At 56.8% G+C, this 18,888-nt stretch overlaps 1 long non-coding RNA gene across 1 annotated transcript; it reads right to left on the minus strand.

Moving 5' to 3' along the window:
* Positions 1-855: 855 nt before the first annotated feature.
* On the minus strand, positions 856-16,069 carry LOC114816979. Its single transcript, XR_005660876.1, has 5 exons — positions 15,620-16,069; positions 15,335-15,478; positions 6,058-6,120; positions 5,849-5,905; positions 856-2,805 (listed from the first exon to the last, which is right to left on the minus strand). It is a non-coding gene; the product is annotated as an uncharacterized LOC114816979 (long non-coding RNA).
* Between the last annotated feature and the right edge of the window lie 2,819 nt (positions 16,070-18,888).

Genomic DNA, 18,888 nt, shown 5'->3' on the forward strand with positions numbered 1-18,888 from the left:
ATGGACGAGATGGAAGCGCAGCGAGTAGGTTGGCATTTATGATCATCGTAAAAATGACGATGGCATTTGTTAGAGGAGCAGAGCACGTGGGCTAGGTTGTAGTAGGAGAGCAGCGAGGTAAGGTAGGAGGAGGCAAGGTGATCGACTGCTTTAAAGCTGATGCCAAGGAGTCTCCGTTCGATGCGGAGGTGGATCCACCGGAGGTTCTCGAGGAGTGGGGAGACACGGACTGAGCATTTTTAAAGAAAAACGATCCAGGCAGCAGAGTGAAGTATGACCTGGAGGGGGGAGAGACAGCGAGGAGGCCGAGAGAGTAATCAAAGCGGGATAAGTGCTTGGAATGACGTGATAACAGCTTGGATGGAGGGGAAAGGGCCGGGGGAGAAAACAAAATCCAGGTCAGTTGCTGGATCCACAGCCAACATTTAACTTTTCTGATGATTTCCTGTCACCTGACCTGCAGGGTCACCCTCCTCCCCAGTCCCGGGGCCCCGGGGTCATGGGGCCGGGCCCCAACCGACAGCAGGAGGAACGGAGGCCGGGGGCAGGGGGCCCACTTCCACTAAGAGGACCGGCAACATCTCAAGCGGGGCTTTAAACGGCCTCGTCCCCTCTCTCGAGGCTGGCCGGCCTCACGCTGCCGCTACCCTCCCTGGACTGGGAATGAAAGGGATTCAATGAGCAGGAATGAACTGGAAGAATGGGAAGATCTTGACAAGGAGGAAACTGGTGACATTCAGGCGGCCCAAGATTAAGGGGAAACAGCTTGCTTGGAGAGACGCTCGGTACATGCTATTTGAGTTTAATTAGGAGGAATATAATTAACCCAAATTGGTTTGTGAATTATCCGTCAAACAAAAGAACACAAGGGAAGAATAAGGAACGGTTTAGGAACTGATACATCAAGACAATAGGATTTATTAAAACAAAACATGTCTCTTAAGGCGCATTCCTTCCATACAAAGGAGGAAAGGGTTTCAATTCAGGCTTTAAATCCCCATCTGGGATCATCATTTATCAAGGGCTGTAAAGATGTCAGGTCGGACAGAACCGCTCAGCTTTGTTCGGGCTTGAAACGGTCCGGCTCGCACGGCCTCCCCGAACACCCGGCCGGTCCGAAGGCTTTCCGGCTGCCTATCCCGGCGGGCCTGGCGGGCCGAACCGGGCCCGACCTCATCTCCCCCAGAATGCTCCCGAGAACCGAGTGGAGGGAGACCCGCTTGAGTCGGGCCGAACCCGGAAAGGTCCGGCCTACCGCCCCGCGCGCAGCCGATCCACAGCTTCTCCCGCTCCGCGTCGCCCGTCTACCCGAAGCCAGAGTATCCCGCCCCGCCGGCACGACTGAGTCAAACCTTGTCCCGGGTCTTCCCGGCAAATAATAGCTTGGGAGGAGCCACGTTGCGAGCAGAATGCACAGTGATGGCAACTTGGAACCTGTCCGCTTGAGGCTTCCAGCCTTCAGCCTAGATGAAGCCGAGAGATTCCTCCTCCATCAACCACAGAGAGCCCAGAGACCTCTGCCCTCCTGCCGGGCACCACTACAGCCAACACAAGGGGCGGGGCGGGCAGGCGGTCCCTCAGGGCTCCAGGCTCAGCCCCGGGGGTCTCTTGAGACGCTCCCTGAGCCCCACTCCCCAAAAACAATAGGGATGGTTGAGAGACAGGTGGAGAGGGCCGGGCAGGAAATGGCAAATGGAAGCGTTGGGAGCTGCCTGGCAACAAGCTGGCCCACAGCTGGCAACTCCGTGGCGGCCAGCAGGGCAGACCTGCATCCTCCCCCAAGCACGGGGGCTGGAGATGAACCCGGCCGTGGTCCCCCTGTGAGCCACCTGGCTCTCCCCCGGGGAAATGACCAGCCGACCCCGTGTGCCGGGTCGCCTCCGGACAAGAACGTTCGTCCGTCGTCCACGCAATCGCTGCATCAGGGAAACGGCCGAGACGATCGTTTCCAGACCGCTGGATGAAATGTACAGATGCCAAATCCCTAATACCCCTGCTGGAGATGTATCGGAATGCCCCGCACGCCCACGCGCACGCCCGCGAGCAAACCCACACATATGCGCACTACACAAACTTGTTTACAGGGCACATGAGCTGTCTCAGGTTTGTTCTCTCACCGGTGCAAATCTCTGGCTTATTTATTATTTTCTTGAGTTGGTCAAAGCGGCGAAGAACCTTACGGAAAGGAGGCGCCCTGGCTATTCCGCTACTAAAACGACCACTGTTTCCCAAATGAGGAGCAGATCATCTCGGTTGCCATGACCTCCAGAGGCCCACTTTCAGGGGAAAGGAGGTCCCGCTTGTACCGGCAGTGGGAGGGAACGCCCGACTTTGAACTTGGCCACTGTTTTTCATTACAAATCGGGTCAAAGATCAAGTGGTTCAGTCCCCAGAAAGGATGCTGAGTCTTCTTACTTGCCTCATGTACCCATTAGACTTAAGATCCCCGTGGGCGGGGGCAGTGGGGTGGGGAATATGTTTCTTTCGCTTCTACCGGTCAAGTGCTTAGTAAAATGTTTTGCGTTTAGTAGAAACTTAATAAATGCTGACAGATGGATCCACCGGTCGACTGGATGACCAGGATTGAACCTGCAGCCTGATAAAGAAGACGGAGGTGTTCCCCACCTTCAAATCACCTACAGCCTCCCAGTTGGCTTCACGTCCGATCGGAATCCCTTCGACTACAGATGCCGCTCCTTCTCTGAAAACTGTTTGGTTTTCTCATTGTGCTTTTTTCAAATGACCCCACTGTCAGGGCAGCAGCTTCCCATTCCTCCAGGACCTCCAGGAATGTTGGGTTTTGCTCTAATGAGAAACAGAGAGGTTTGGGGTGGGGGTGGGGGTGAGAGTCACAAAGAAGGTGCGATGCGGGGTCGGGGGAAGAGAGGGAACAACACAACTGCAAATGTCCAGTGACACAAACTCGATGTAGAAAGAGCTTAAAATGTGCTGCTATTCCAGATCGCAGTGGGGGAACAGGATTTCTCCAGGGATGGGGCCAGTGGGGCAATAATTAGGCAAGAAAGGGGAAAGGCCCAGGGAGAAAGGCAGACCGACAGCCGAAGAAAGAAAAGCACAAAGAGGAATTTGGGAATGAAGGCACACACACACACACACACACACACACACAGAGGGCAAAGCACCCAAAACTCTTGCCCTCAGGGTCCGGGGAGGAGCAGGACGGTAGCAATGTGTTAGAAGGGAGGGGACAGCGAGAAGTGAAGGAGGTGAAGAGGGGTTTTCCCTTTTTTACACCCTCTATTCCTAAACCGACGGGACCCAGCACAGAGGGAGAACCCAGCACTGCCATGCCCTCGGGGGCAGAGGGGGCACCTAAGGATCGATTTAGGATCTGAGGCCTCTAACTTTGCATCTTCAAACTCCCACTGTACCGTCTCTGCAGTCTGGGGCCAGCCAGGCCCCTCCGCCCCGGGGTTAAATGAGTCGGCCACCGGGCACCCGCCCGTTGGCGCATTACACGGCTCCTGTTGGACTGGCTTGGTCTCCAGCGGCGGGGCCGGTGGGAGCCAACGGGTCCGCGTGGAAAATGAGCTCTGTCTTGCCCTCCGTGGAAAGAGCACGGGCTTTGGAGTCAGGTGTCATGGGTTCGAATCCCGGCTCTGCCACTTGTCAGCTGTGTGACTGGCGTTAAGTCACTTCACTTCTCTGGGCCTCAGTGACCTCATCTGTAAAACGGGGATTAAGACTGCGAGCCCCACGTGGGACAACCTGATTCCCCTATGTCTACCCCAGAGATTAGAACAGTGCTCTATGCATAGTAAGCGCTTAACAAATACCAGCATTATCGTTATTATTATTATTGCGCTTTTGAGAAATCATTAGCAAGACCACGTCGACTCTCCAACCCAAACTGAAGCGGCGGGGGAGAAGGCACACGGGGCAGGGCATCGGGACTGCCGGCCTCACCGCCACACCCTGGGCTCTGTGGCCCGGTCATCGTGCTTCTCCCTTCAGCCCTCCCTACTCCCCATCACTGCCAAATACCAAGAAGAGACGCCTGCGGTGGCCGAACCGACCTCTGTCCGCCGGAAGGCCGGGGATGCCCGGGGCACTCTGAACGTAGGCCCTTTCACCGGAGAGACTCTGCTCCCGAAACGCCAACTCCTGCTCTGAGCCAGTTTCCTTCCTCTTCTTCCCCTACATCCTCGTGCGTCTGTCTCCCATACCAGACTCTCTGAAGACAGCGACCCTGTCTTCTAACTTCACTGCTTAAACTGTTTCACAGGAAACAGTTGAAGCATCTGGGGCTGGGCAAGTCACTGATCAAGACGGGCACGATGAGAGAACCTTCCTTCGGGCCTCTGATTTTTTTCCCGAAGACGACGGGCCTAGATCGTTGTGAGCAGGGCACGTGTCTGTTTATCGTGATACCGTCCTCTCCCAACACTCAGTACAGTGCTCTGCACACAATAAATACGACCGAATGAATAGATCCGGAAAAGGGTTCCCGAGAGGAGGCTCTAACACCCCCCTCACCTCAGAGAAGGAGAATCGGTGCCACGGCTCATCAGTCTAACTCCGTCAGAGCCCGACAAGGGGAACTATAGTCGATGAGCCGACGATTTCTCGATCGGGGTTGACCAAAGGCTACCGGGACAGTTGAACGATTCAGATTTCAGTGAAGAAAAAGGCAGAAAACGGAACTTCGATCGCTCGGTGTGCTAAAAGATCTTAATCCAAGTAGTAGTTTGGGAACTGTGACAGAGCCTTTCTCTGGCGATCAGACGGCGACGGGAATAAGGAATGACGTATGGGGGAAGAAAGCTACCGGAAGGGACCGAAAGCAAACCCATTAGAACAAGTCCGCCAGCTAAGGCGTAGAATCAGTTATGAGTCGGGACGTGTGCCGAGCCGGGCGCGAGTGACGGCAAACTCTTACGGGTGGAGGAGAGAGCAGAATTTGCCAGGTGGATCAAATAAGAAACCATGACAATCCATCTAGAATGGAAATGTCATAATACCGCTGAAAAAAATACAGTAGGAATGATCAACCACAAAGATGTCCCGCACTGGGAAAAAATCTGCTGCCACTATAAGAAATCTCATCGTTTGGCATTTGCTGGTTATAGCATACGACCGGAACCACCACAGGAAAGCAAGGGTGGCCGATCCATGGAAAATGGCAGCCGTATATTGGAACGACCTAGTGAGAGGCAGGAACGGAGGAACGGAGCGATGGGGGGGGGGGGACACCAGTTAACGGGAGGTAACACATCAAATGCACGCCGCTCTGACCGTACCCAAGAGCTCCTACCGAACGAAACTGGAGGAGCGGTTTCGGCTACGCGCCAGGGCCCAAGCCGATAAACCCCATCAGCCTTACAACACGTGAAAAACACCAGCGGGACTGGGCACGTGCTCACTGGTAACCCTCACATCGAACACTGGAAATTATGTTCCGGAACGGGGTTCTGGCAAAACTCCCAAGCAACCGAGGCCTGAAAAGGGAAGCGAACCACTGCCAGTCAAAGAGAAGGATGGGGCCGTTTGGGAATAACAGATGGGTCTAGTCCCTCGCTTAATGGCGGGGGCAAGGATCCCGGCCAGAAGGGACAGTGAACGTGGAGCTGAGGTATCAGAAGGAAGGTAAAGGCCCGGAGAGGTGAAACCAGCGGTAAAACCGAGACCAAAGGGTGACATCAAGGAGGAGCCCGTCGGAAACCGCTGAACCTAGAGCTTCTCTCCAGGGGGAATCCAACCCATTGCCAAGCCCCCGGGTTGCCCACCCACACCCCCGTCAACGTCGGCATCACACGCGGCCCGGGCCTCTCAGGCTTTCATCCGCTACCTCCCCAAGGCCGCAGCGACCTGAGGCGGCGGCTCTCACCCGGTGTTCCATCGGAAGCCGGCCTAAGGCTTTGGTCACAGGCCGTGGTCCGCCAACCTACACGGGTAAACGAAGAGAGGGTCTTAGCAAATTGGAAGCATAAAGAAGAGCAGAGGAAAAGGGCGGCCCTCCAGAATGGCGGCGGAATCCGACGCTTTGATCCCTGCCCGAGAACCGGGTGAACCCCTATCAAGAAAACACTTTCTCACTTCCAGAGGAGGGGAGGCACCGGGTGAAAGGGCAGGACCCCAGACTGCTTCCTCGCTGGGTTCCTGGGGAAACAGAGACGATGAAGAGATTAAAAAATTAAATAATGGCATCTGTTAAGCGCTTACTACGGGCAAAGCACTGTTCTAAGCGCTGGGGGGGGATACAAGGTGATCAGGTTGTCCCACGTGGGGCTCACGGTCTTCATCCCCATTTTACCGATGAGGGAACCGAGGCCCAGAGAAGTGAAGTGACTTGCCCAAGGTCCCACAGCTGACAAGGGACCGAGAGGGGATTAGAACTCATGACCTCTGACTCCCAAGCCCGCGCTCTTTCCACTGAGCCATTAAGCGCCGGCTTCCCGTTCAGCTGGAGCGCTGCAGAGAAAACTTTATAAACCTTGAGAAATGCCGTGAAGACCAGCCCCTGAAAAGAGCCAACCAGGGAAGCAGTGTGGCCTAGTGACTGGTGGCCTTGACCTGGGAGTCAGAGGACCCGAGTTCTAATCCCAGCTCTGCCACGTCTCCGCTGCGTGACCTGGGACAAGTCACTCTACTTCCCTGGGCCTCAGTGCACTCAGTTAAAAAGGGAGATTAAATCCTATCCCTTCTTATTTAGACTGCGAGCACCAGGCTGGGAAGGGACTCTGTCCACCCTGATTAGTTTCTACCTAATCCAGTGCTTAGAACAGTGCTTGGCAAACAGTCAACGCTTAACAAATACCATAATTAGCATTACCGCACATGGAGAATCATTTTCGATGACACGACTGACAGCAAGACCGTCACCTGGGTGGCCGGACAGAGCTCCGGGAGAGACTTGCAGCCCATCCCCAGGTCTCAGGCCCGCCAGCTAGAGCCTGGCCAAGATGACGGGTGTGTCCGGGGCAGATCTGCCTCAGTTTCCCACTCTCCCCAGGGGGCCTTTGGAGAGCAGTTGGGAGAGACTGCTCTCGGCTTCGAGCCGATGGGTCCCCCGCCCTGGCCCCGGAGCACTGTTCGAGACGATGCTCCCCTGGGTCTTTAAGCCTCGGCCGTGGGCAGGGAATGTGTCCGTCGACTGCTATACCGTGCTCTCACAGAGGCTTAGGACGGTGCTCTACGCGCAGCAGGCGTTCAATAGATACGACCGACTGACCGACTGATGTGTTATCTGGGTGGAAAGTAGGTCTTACGGGGAAAAGAGAGTTTTACAAGGGAAGCGGTGTGAAAAATGAATGAGGTTGAAACAGTAGCGGGAAGGCTCTACAGAAGGAATAAGCTGAGACGAATTCAACCACGGAACAAGGCAAGAAGTTTTTTTGTGAGGCTGCGGGAAGCACACAAGAGGAAGATGAAGGAAATATCCTATACCATGTTGCCATACGGAGGAAATCAGCAGCAGCGGCATTTGCAGACCCCCAGGGTGAAGAGCACAGTACAGGGCACATAACGACTGAAGTTGTAGCCTAGTGGATAGAGCCCGGGCCTCGGTGTTTCATAAGGACCTGGGTTCTAATCCCGACCCCACCACTTGTCTGTCGTGTGACTGTGGGCAAGTCGCTTTAATAATAATAATGTTGGTATTTGTTAAGCGCTTACTATGTGCAGAGCACTGTTCTAAGCGCTGGGGTAGATACAGGGTCATCAGGTTGTTCCACGTGAGGCTCTCAGTCTTAACCCCCATTTTCCAGATGAGGGAACTGAGGCACAGAGAAGTCAAGTGATTTGCCCTCAGTCACACAGCTGACAAGTGGCAGAGCCGGGATTCGAACCCATGACCTCTGACTCCCAAGCCCGGCTCCTTCCACTGAGCCACGCTGCTTCTCTACTTTACTTCTACACTCTACTTCTCTGTGCCTTGGTAACCTCGTCGGTAAAGTGGGGATTGAGACCGTAAGCCCCCCGTGGGACGGCGACTGCGTGCAACCCAATTTGCCTGTAACCACCCCAGTGATTAGTGTAGTGCCTGGCACAGAGTAAACGCTCAACAAATACCAATTACTATTATTACTATTATTATTATTAAGTACAAGGGATGTCTCTAAAAGACGATTCATGTGGCAGCAGGTAGGATGGCAAGGAGAGAAGCTAGAGGTGGGGATACTAGCAAGGGGCTCGTATCAAGTTGAAGGCTGGAGTGTGATGACGATGATGATGATGGCACTTGTTAAGCGCTTACTATGTGCCGAGCACTGTTCTAAGCACTGGGGGAGATACAAGGTCAGCAGGTTGGCTCAAGTAGGGCTCAAAGTTTTCATCTCCGTTTTGCAGATGAGGTAACCGAGGCACAGAGAGGTTTAGCGACTTGCCCAAGGTACTGTGTCTACTAGCTTTATCGTACCCCGTCAAGTAGCTAGTAGAGTGCTCTAGGCAGAGCACACGCTCCATAAATACCACGGCCTGACCACTGGGCCGGGCCACTTTTTTTATTTAATGGATATTTCTTCAGCGCTTACTACGGTGCCAAGCACTGTACTAAGAGCTGGGGCGGATACAAGCAAATCGGGTTAGACACCGTCCCCGTCTCATACGGAGCTCACAGTCTTGGACTCCATTTTACATCTCTGAAATCAAATACCATCATTATTATATTACGGACGGGGGAAGCGAGGCAGAGTGTAGTCAAGTGACTTTGCCAAGGTCACGCATCAGACAAGTGGCGGGGTCGGGGACAGGACCCAGGTCCTTCAGACTCCGGGGCCCGAGCTCCCCCGACCAGGCCGCCCTGCCTCTTCACCTACCCCGGGTCGTGAGAGAGGGCCCCTCTCTGTCCTCCGCCTCTCAGGGTCTCCGGCCGGAAAAGGAGAGTCGAGCCGCTGGCGGCCCCGGTCCGCGGCAGCGCGGCGTTCTGCACACAGTAAGCGCTGAATAAATACGACTGAATGAATCAATGAGAGGCACCAGGAGAAGCTACGGCCTCAAGGCCGGGCAAATGTTCGCTGGCGGCAACTCCCGCAGCCGTTCTCATGGGCCCTGCCCCCAAACCCCCAGGACAGACCCTGCCCCCCAATACCCCAGGACGGACCCCACCCCCCTAATCCTCCGGAAAAGACCCCGCCCTCCTCCCCGCACCGCGCCCTAGGCCCGGCCGGGGCAGTCCCTTTTGGGGAACACATTCTAGACTGAGAGCTCCTTGCGGGTGGGAATGTGTCTCTCTGTCGTTCTATTGTACTCTCCCAAGCCCTCAGTATACAGTGAGCGCTCGATAAATATGATAGAATGAATGAAATACGCTAAAAAGGGTCAGGCGATGAGGAGACACCGGACTCGGACTCGGTTTAATCTTTTCTCAGCCCTGATGGACCACCAGCTGAAGCCTCCTGCCTTTGTACCAGGAAAGGGTGGGCAGGTGGGGTGGGGGAGTAACCTGTGGACCAGGAGAAGTAATGGGCAGAAAGTACCTGGGCAGGTGGTGTCCCCACCGTGTCCTGTCCTATTTAAATATATATTATATATATATACAGGCCTGCCCTGCCCATGAAACCTGCGACATTCACAATTTACCTGGCCCTCCCTGTACAGCGTAAGCCTTCTTCTCAACTGGCAGCTCCTTGTTCGCAGGGAGCATTTCTACCGGCTCTGCTGTATTCTACTCCCCAAGCGCTTAGAGAAGCAGCATGGCCTAGTGGATGGAGCACGGGCCTGGGAGACAGAAGGTCATGGGTTCTAATCCCAGCTCTGCCACTGTCGGCTGTGTGACTGCGGGCAAGTCACTTCACGTCTCTCTGTGCCTCAGTCACCTCGTCCGTAAAAGTGGACGGAGACTGAGGACGATGGGGGACAGGGACCATGTCCAACCCTATTTGCTTGTATCCTCCCCAGCACTTAGTACAGCACCTGGCACACGACAGTAATAATAATGTTGGTAGTCGCTAAGCGCTTGCTATGTGCAGAGCACTGTTCTAAGCGCTGGGGTAGATACAGGGTAATCAGGTTGCCCCACGTGAGGCTCACAGTCTTAAAGTCCATTTTAAAGATGAGGGAACTGAGGCACAGAGAAGTGAAGTGAATATGTACACAAATACCAGAAAAAACCCCCCCAAAAAACCAGCATAGTGCCCCGCACACAGAAATCGCTCAGTAAATACCATTGAATAATTGATCGACTAATTGAAACCTCTGCTTAACCCCTCCCTTCTCCGCTCCGTTCTTCCTCCAAGTTCCAAGCATATACAGATCCCTTCCTGGGAGAGAGTTCCAAAGCCGGTCCGGCACCGGGTAGTCCCCCCCAAATACCTGCTCCTGGCTACCGGCTCCCAAAAACCGGGCCTGGGGCTGACGGCCCTCGCGGGTGAAAACAATTCCCAAGGCATCGGAGCAACTTAAGCAGGCAAAGCCTTGTCCCAGGAGAAACGGTGTTAATGTCCAGGTTTCTCTCCCTCTGCTCCTCACACATCTCAGTCCGTCAGCTTCAAAAAGGCGTCCGTTGGACTCGGAAAGAGCCCCTTCTCGTGACGGGGTAGCCATCCCCATCTCCTCTTCTTCTCCTCTCCCTCCGCGTCGGGCCGTCGAAGCCGAAGCCGTAACAGGAGCAGCGGCACCCCGCCGTTCAGAGCCGCCCAGTTGGGTTTCTGACTGAGCTGCCTTACCGAGCCGCCCCGTTTAAGAACCCGGCCTTCCTCCCAAACCGAGATATGGGCTACGTCGCTTTAAGTGACCTGAGGTCGGGAGCCCTTGGCTCCGCAGGGTGAAGGACGGCACGGGCGCTGGGAGGTAGAGGAAGCAGAACCTGAGGATCCCTCACCCACCCCGGAACCCCAAGGCAGTGTGCTCGTGCCCTGTGCTACTGACACGGCTGAGAAGACGTACCCGAGTTAATCGATCAGTGCTATTTATGGAGCGCGTACTGTGTTCGGAACACTATGCTAACCCCACGGGAGAGTAGAATACGACAGTGTTGGTCAAACAGGCCCTCCGCACACGGACTAGAGAAGGAGCTAAGAGTCTACAGGGTCTCTTTATCATCATCAGCATCGTTTTCATCAGCAGGAGAACGCTGTCCTGGGCATCTAAGGTGGGAGCACCGGCGTTGTCCTGCTGACGGAAATGACGATGACTGTAGAGTGTCCTGGCGGGGCTTGGCTTGGGTCAGTCGGCGGTGGAGGGAAGGGCTTCACTTCAGGGGTTGCGGAAGGAGCGGAAGGGGATCAAAGCCGCTGACAGAGTCCGTGCCGGGAGGAAAGGGTTTTTCTGGCAGCGGCTCCGGACCCACTGTGGACAGAGCGTGGTCCTGGGAGCCTCCCGTGGGCGGGACGCTGTCCCGGGACCTTGGAAACAAGTAGAAGACCCAGCTCCCGGGGAAAGAGCACCAGGATGGCAGCGACTTTCCCTCTTGAGACCTTACCCCAGGGATAGGGACCAAGGGGCCAAACCCTGTCCCTTCAAAAGCCGGGCACCGGCGGTGCCCTGCGAACAACAGCCAAGAGGCTAAGGGATTTTGGAGGCAAACTGAGGAGCGGGCCGGGAGGCCTGGGGCTGCTTAGTGAACGAGACCCAGACCAGGAGCCGAGCCATCTCGTGTTCCCAGCTGCACGAACGATCCCTCCCACGTATCCAGCCGCACGAACGATCCCTCCCTGCCGGGACCTGCGCCAGTCAGCCTCCCCTGGTTCCCAGCTCCCTGGCGGGGCTTGGCTCGGGTCAGTCGGGTCAGCGGAGCGAAGGGCATCACTTTAGGGGTCGCGGAGGGAGCGGGAGGGGATCGGAGCCGCCGACAAAGGCCACGCTGGGAGGAGGCCTCCCGGGTGACTCTCCACCCGGCCGCACGCAGGGTTTTTCCGCGTGGGGGAGGCAGGGCCCGGCCGGGCTCCGGACCCTCTGGCACAGCCCTGGAGGGCAGGGAAACTCCCCTTAATGTCCTCTGGGAAGGCTCATCCCTCCGTTCTCCGGGGGGCGGGGTGATCTGGGGGGAGACTACCTCACCCTGGGCTCCCAAGAGCCAGCCAGGCTCTACGTTAGTCAACCTCTGCTTCTGCCTAGTGCTCCCAAAACAGGGGCTTTGAATCACAGAGGACTTTTCTGCTAATTATTAAACCCATATGCGTTTGAAGGGAAATTTAATCCACATTTATGATTCCCGCACACTCAATTCATCACAATATTGCCTTTAAGGGTTATTTGATGTTCAAGAAGCCATGGGAATCCTTTAAAGCCCCTTTTCTGAGAAAAAGGGAATGTTTGGCAAAGATTAAACAAAGCGGAATGCCGAAGGACACTTCAAATCCGGGAGGATTAAGCGGGGTTTTAATTGAGAGAGACATTTTATGCCATCCCTGCTTTTAAGACTCCGAGTGGCTTTGCAGTGGGGTCTCCGGGGACTTCCACATCATCATTAAGCGCTTCGGCCAGGGGACCCCAGGGAAGTGCCGAGGGAGGCACGGGCCTCGACGACTCCGCGGGGGGACCGAGGGCCAGGAGAGCTGGGGTCTGCGGACCTCCCCCGCCCCCCCCCCCCCGACCAGCCTGAACCTCTTGCTACTAGGGCCTCAGTTTCTCCACCTAGCCAACGGGGACAGAAGCTCGCTCCACGGGCCTCCCCGATCTGGTCAGCACCCAGCTAAGCAGTCAGGCAGGTGGCGTGGAAGCCTCTTGCTACCACGTGGCCCGGCGAGGGAAGCCAAGGCACCACATCAGGACCGAGCGGCAAGCTCACGGGGCTGGGACTTCTCTCCCAGCTCTGCCCATGGCTTAAATTGTGGTATCTGTTAAGCGCTTACTATGTGCAAAGCACTGTTCTAAGCGCTGGGGGATACAAGGTGATCAGGTTGTCCCACGTGGGGCTCACGGTTTTTTAATCCCCATTTGACAGATGACGTAACTGAGGCACAGAGAAGTTAAGTGAGGTGCCCAAGATCACACAGCTGACTAGCGGCGGAGCTGGGATTAGAACCCGTGACCTCTGACTCCCGAGCCCGCGCTCTTTCCACTGAGCTACGCTGGCTTGCTTTGTGACCTCAGGCAAGTCCCTTAACCTCTCAGCGCCTCAGTTTTCTCACGCGTAAAACGGGGCTAGGGTACGTGCTCTCCCTCCCTCTTAGACCGAGTCCCGTGAGTTCGGTTGGATTATTTCGTACCTCCCCCACAGAGCCCGGCCCCTCGAACGCCGGCCGAAGACATTCGGCAACAATAATAACGATGATCGATTGGCTAAGACTGGACCCCTCGCCTTCCCTGCCCAACGATGCCCAGCGGACAGCGCCGCGTGGGCAGCAGGGAGAGGAATTCCGCTGGGGTGTAGTAACCAAGGGCTCCCGACGGCCAGGGCCGGGGCCGTGTTTGGAGGCTGGCGAACGGTTCGGCTCGAGGACGCGGGACGACGGACTGGCAAGGACTCAACTGGCCGCCGCTCGCCAGGATGGGCAAGGAGCTGGGGTCCCTTCTGGGGTCAGGGATGCCACCTCCCCGGGCCCTCCCCTGAACGGTTCTCTCTAGCTTTCATTCACCCTGCCAACCGGGGTGCCAAGTTCACTCACGTTCTTCTGAGGCGACCCCTTCCGCTCCATTTCCGGGGGTCGGAGCAAGGACCTAGGGCGGCCGCCCATCCCTGAGAGGCGCAGTCAATCAATCGATCGTATTTACTGAGCGCTTACTTTGTGTAGAGCACTATATTAAGCCCTTGGGAGAGTACAAAATAACAATATGACGTATTCCCCGCCCACAACGAGCTTACGTCAGTCCGGAGGCCCGGTCACGACTTATATCCTTTCCACGGACAAGGACATCGCTTATTCTCGACCCCGGAGAAGGTCCCGCTCCTCGGCGGGTGGCGAGGAGTCGCACGATCCGCCTGAAGGCCTCCGCTCCCGCGGGGAAAGTCCTAGAGAACCGGGACCGAGGCCCAGGGTGTTCCTGCATCCCCGGCCAGAGCCCGTTAGGCCCTGAAACGGGGTTGATGGAAATGAAGTCACCTGAAGTCAGGCCCTGAGTCTCCGCCCTGAGGGATACCCAAGGAACCAGGGTTCGAGAGAGCCGGGGTGTGAGTTTAAACCCCGCCTCGGCCCCACCGGTTACTAGTAGCTTAAGTCAGGCCACCTCCACCCGCTTTCGCTTCCTCACCTGGAATATGGGTCTAAGCAGAACTCTGGGAGCAAAGCTCAGGGTTGTTGAAAGGAGAGGCAGAGGCAGAGCTTCTCCCGCTCTGCGCTCCCCTCATCCCCCAGCCCAACGGACTCTGACCGCATCTGGTCCACGGGGAGGGAAGGAGGGACTTCGGGGCTTCCCTGACTCTGCTCTCCCCACCTCTGCCGCCCAGGATCGAGTGAGCTGAGTTTGGCTCAGGGTCACTAGGTCGCAGGGTCAGACACCCAAGAAGCGGGACCAGAGTCGCTGACTGCCTCAGTCTCTTGCCCCTCTTAACCCCTGGCTCTCAGTGCAGGGGGCCACCACGCTCCCCGACACTCTTGGGTTTCACTACCGGTCACTTTCTCCACCCCGGAAATATTAAAGGGCAATTCCTCCACTGGGCTTCCCCACTAGTTAACACCTTGCCCAGAGTCAAACCTCAGGGTGTCCTCTTGGGCTTCTCACTCGAGGCCCTCTCCTCTGTCTCCTCCCCGGCTGATATGGGCCACAGATGGGGTGAAGAGGAACCACTGGGAGTCAGTCACGCATTAAGATGTTAAGTAACCACGGGCTCTATCACCTTCCCGCTGCCACCCAGCACACCGGGGCCCTCCAGCTTCCCAGGACGCCACGGCTCGGCCGTAGCCGAGCAGCTCTTGGCCTCATTGGCTGGAACGACAGAGCTGGGATGCGTGAGAAGCCTCTCCACACATCGCGGGGTCGGGAGTGGGAGCCGAGTCCCCTCCGGCTTTGCCACTCCCTCGAGAGCCCCTGATATCATCCCACGAGGAGCGAGTGTTTGGCTCCTTGGGGATCTTCGTCCGACATCTTTGCTAACATTTTCCCCATCCTCGTCCCTCTTTCCCCCCGCGCTCCGGGGGTTCGGAACCTCGCCCGCTACTGCCCACTGGCTCCACACGATCCAAATCTTCTTCCTGTCCCCGGCCACCTGCCCGGCCTTTACGTTCGTCCCACTCCACTCGCGCTCACCCAACAATCCCGCCCGGCTGGCCACCGGCATCCCCCGTTTCCACTCTCCCTCCCCGGGGGTGGGCTGAGGATCGGGGAGGGGAAGAGAAGCTCAAGTGCGACGGAAGGAGGCCGGGGAGAGTAAAAACCTACGGCCCGGTTCAAATCCCGTGACAGCGGCCGGGACCAGCGGGATCTGGGGGTTGGGGGAAAGCGGCTGAGCTCCCACGGGTCTTGGGGAGCAGGCTTCCTTCCCGGGGAAGCTCACCTTGGGGCCCGAGGTCTCGGCTAGAGGAGCCCGGTAGCTCCGGATAAAACTGGAACAGTAGCCACACTCCCAGGTGCCCTGGGGGCAGGAGAGGGCTTGGACGTCAACCAGGGAGCAGCACCGTTACAGCGGGCGGCACGGACGCTAGAATTGGAAAACAGACAAGATCGAGTTACCCAAATTATGTTCTTTTCATCTCAACGCAGTGGCAGGTACAGTCCACACCCTGGACAGGAGTGAGTCCAGCGTTTTGAGCTGCTGCCTCTGGAGAAGGTTTTCACTCACTAAGAGGGTCTGTTGGGGGGCCGCTTCCTGGGCCCCAGGGCAGGACAGCCCTCTGCAAAACAGTCGGCTCTCAGGTCCCACCGCCTGGCCCCAGGCCAAGGATAAACGGCCCTCCCAACGGTAACGGCCACAAGATCCGAACGATGACGCCTTGCCCGCCGGAACCTCAGCTGTTAAAACAGAAAAACGACCGGTCGGGGGAGGAGGTGGACGCGGGGGAAGCAGGTCGGGCGTGCCTTCCCTCCCCCGGAGCCTGAGACTGGGGGCGCCAATCGACGGAGGCACTGGCCAGGGCGGAAACGCAGAAGTAATGGTGCGTTAGTATAAATATTTCCCGAGCGCCCGGATTGTGCAGCGCAACGTTCTGGGCACCAGACAGGTACAGAATAAAAAAGCGGCAGGTTCCAGGCCCCCAGGGCGCTTCCATTCAATCGCATTTATTGAGCACTTACTGCGTGCAGGGCACTGGACTAAGCGCTTGGAAGGTACAATTCGACAACAGGTCGAGACCATCCCCGCCCAACGACGGGCTCGCGGACTAAAAGGGGGAGACGGCAAAACAAAACAAGTAGGCGGGCATCAGTACCATCGAAATAAACCGAATCGCAGATATGTACACATGATAAAATAGAGTAATAAATAATATATAAATAGACACAAGCGCCGTGGGGAGGGGAAGGGGGTAGAGCAGAGGGAGGGAGGAGGGGCGATGGGGAGGAGGGAAAGGGAGGGCTCAGTCTGGGAAGGCCTCCCGGAGGAGGTGAGCTCTCAGTAGGGTTTTGAAGAGGGGAAGAGAGTGAGTTTGGCGGCTGTGAGGAGGAAGGACATTCCAGGTCCGCGATAGGAGGCGGGCCAGGGATCGACGGCGGGACAGGCGAGAACGGGGGACGGCGAGGAGGGGAGCGGCAGAGGGGCGGAGTGTGAAGGCCGGGATGAAGGAGGAGAGAAGGGAGGGGAGGTGGGAGGGACAGCTTGGAAGCCAAGAGCGAGGAGTTTTCGCTTCGTGCGAAGGTTGACAGGCAGATTTTCGAGGAGGGGAGTGACGTGCCCGGAGCGTTTCTGCAGAAAGATGATCCGGGCAGCGGAGTGAAGTACAGACTGAAGCGGGGAGAGACAGGAGGTCGGGAGATCCGAAAGGAGGCTGACGCAGTAATCCGGTCGGGATAACAGGAGAGGTTAGACCAGCAAGGTAGCAGTTTGGATGGAGAGGAAAGGGCGGATCTCGGGGATGTCGCGAAGGTGAGAGCGGCGGGTTTTGGTGACGGATTCAACGGGGGCGGCCTCCGGGGGCTTCTGGAGAGTCCCAGGCCTCTCCCTTTCCCTTTCCAGCCCTCCCGCGTCGGGCCCGACCGAAGGTGCCGATGACGCGCGGGCCGGCGTCGGCCCCAAAGCCGCCCACCTCCCGCCCCAACTGCACCGGGCCCCGGGGTGCGAGACTCGTGGGTCTCCCCATCTCTCCCCAGCCGGACCGTCTCGACCCCTCTCTCTGCACGGCAACGTACCGCTCCCGGGCCGGGGCCAGCTCAGACGTCCCCAACCAAGCCCGGCACCGTCCACCCCTCGGTTGGCTCTCCGGGGGGAAGCAGGGGCCGGGCCGGTCCGGTTCCCGCCTTCTCTTCCCGCGGCACCTGCCGTTCGCGACGGCCGGTTTTTGACCGACAGACTCCTTCTTCTGAAAATCCAAATGGGGGAGAGGAGGGGACCGAAGACGCCGGGAATACCGGGAGGGGGTTGGCTGGCAGACTCCCTGAAAACAAAATCCTGCTCGCATTCACCATCATCGTACGTCTCCCCCGTTAGAGGACCGGGTCCGTGAGCACGGGCTCCCGGGTTTAACACGGTACACTCCACCCAGTGGGTGTTCTATGAATCCCGTTACTACTGCTATTATTAATAACAATAATAATAATCATAATAAAAATGACGATGGTATTTATTAAGCGCTCACTACGCGCCAAGCACTGTTCCAAGCGTTGGGGTAGATACGAGGTGATCGGGTCGTCCCACGTGGGGCTCACAGTCTTCATCCCCAATTCGCAGATGAGGTCACTGAGACACAGAGACGTGAAGTGACTGGCCCAAGGTCACCCAGCTGACGAGCGGCGGGGCGGGGATTAGAACCCAGGACCTCTGAACCCGGCTCTTTCCACTGACTCTGGGCACCGTGACTATTAGAGAAGCGGCTTGGCTCAGCGGAAAGAGCCCGGGGCTTGGGGGGTCAGAGGTCGTGGGTTCGAATCCCGCCTTTGCCACTTGTCAGCTGGGTGACTGTGGGCGAGTCACTTCACTTCTCTGTGCCTCAGTTACCTCATCTGGAAAATGGGGATTAAGACTGTGAGCCTCACATAGAACAACCTGATTATCCTGTATCTCCCCCAGCACTTAGAACACTGCTCTGCACATAGTAAGCGCTTAACAAATACCAACATTACTATTATTATTAATAACAATAATTACGGTACCTGTTGTGCGTTTACTATGTGCTAGGCACCAAACTAAGCACTGGGGGGGATACAAGCAAATTGGGTTGGACACAGTCCCTGTCCTACATGGGGCTCACCGTCTTAATCCCCATTTTACAGATGAGGGAAGTGAGGCACAGATGTAAGAGAAGTGACTTGCCCAAGGTCTCAAGGCCGACAAGTGGCAGAGCTGCAATTCGAACCCGGGTCCTTCCGACTCTCCCCGGGCCACGCTCTACCCACTAGGCCACGCAACTATCACGGTTTTCAACAAAGTCCCAGAGATTCACCGACAGCGTCAAACAGTGAGATTCGAAGTCGTCTCTTTTCTACCCCATGTGCCTCGCTGCAAATTTCCTTGACCACGTCACCAGGGACAGGTCGGGGGGGCGGGGGCGAAACGATCAGAAAGCTGCGGGGCCATATTGGATGCCTAGCGGATGCCCAGGGCTGGACTGGGCACCTATTGGGTGCGGAGGGCTGGAGGAGCTGGTGAGAAAATCGGGTGGGTTTGGGCAACACGGGATGGGTTTTGTGGAAATAAGAAGAAGAAGAAAAAATGTTGGTATTCAAGCGCTTACTACGTGCAGAGCACCGTTCTAAGCGCTGGGCGAGATCCAGGGTCATCGGGTCGTCCCACGTGAGGCTCACGGTTAATCCCCATTTTACAGATGAGGGAACCGAGGCCCAGAGAAGTGAAGCGACTGGCCCACAGTCACACAGCTGCCAAGTGGCGGAGCCGGGATTCGAACCCACGACCTCTGACTCCCAAGCCCGGGCTCTTTCCGCTGAGCCACGCTGCTTCTC

Source organism: Ornithorhynchus anatinus, chromosome 15, assembly GCF_004115215.2.
Source record: "Ornithorhynchus anatinus isolate Pmale09 chromosome 15, mOrnAna1.pri.v4, whole genome shotgun sequence".
Classification (NCBI taxonomy): Eukaryota; Metazoa; Chordata; class Mammalia; order Monotremata; family Ornithorhynchidae; genus Ornithorhynchus; species Ornithorhynchus anatinus.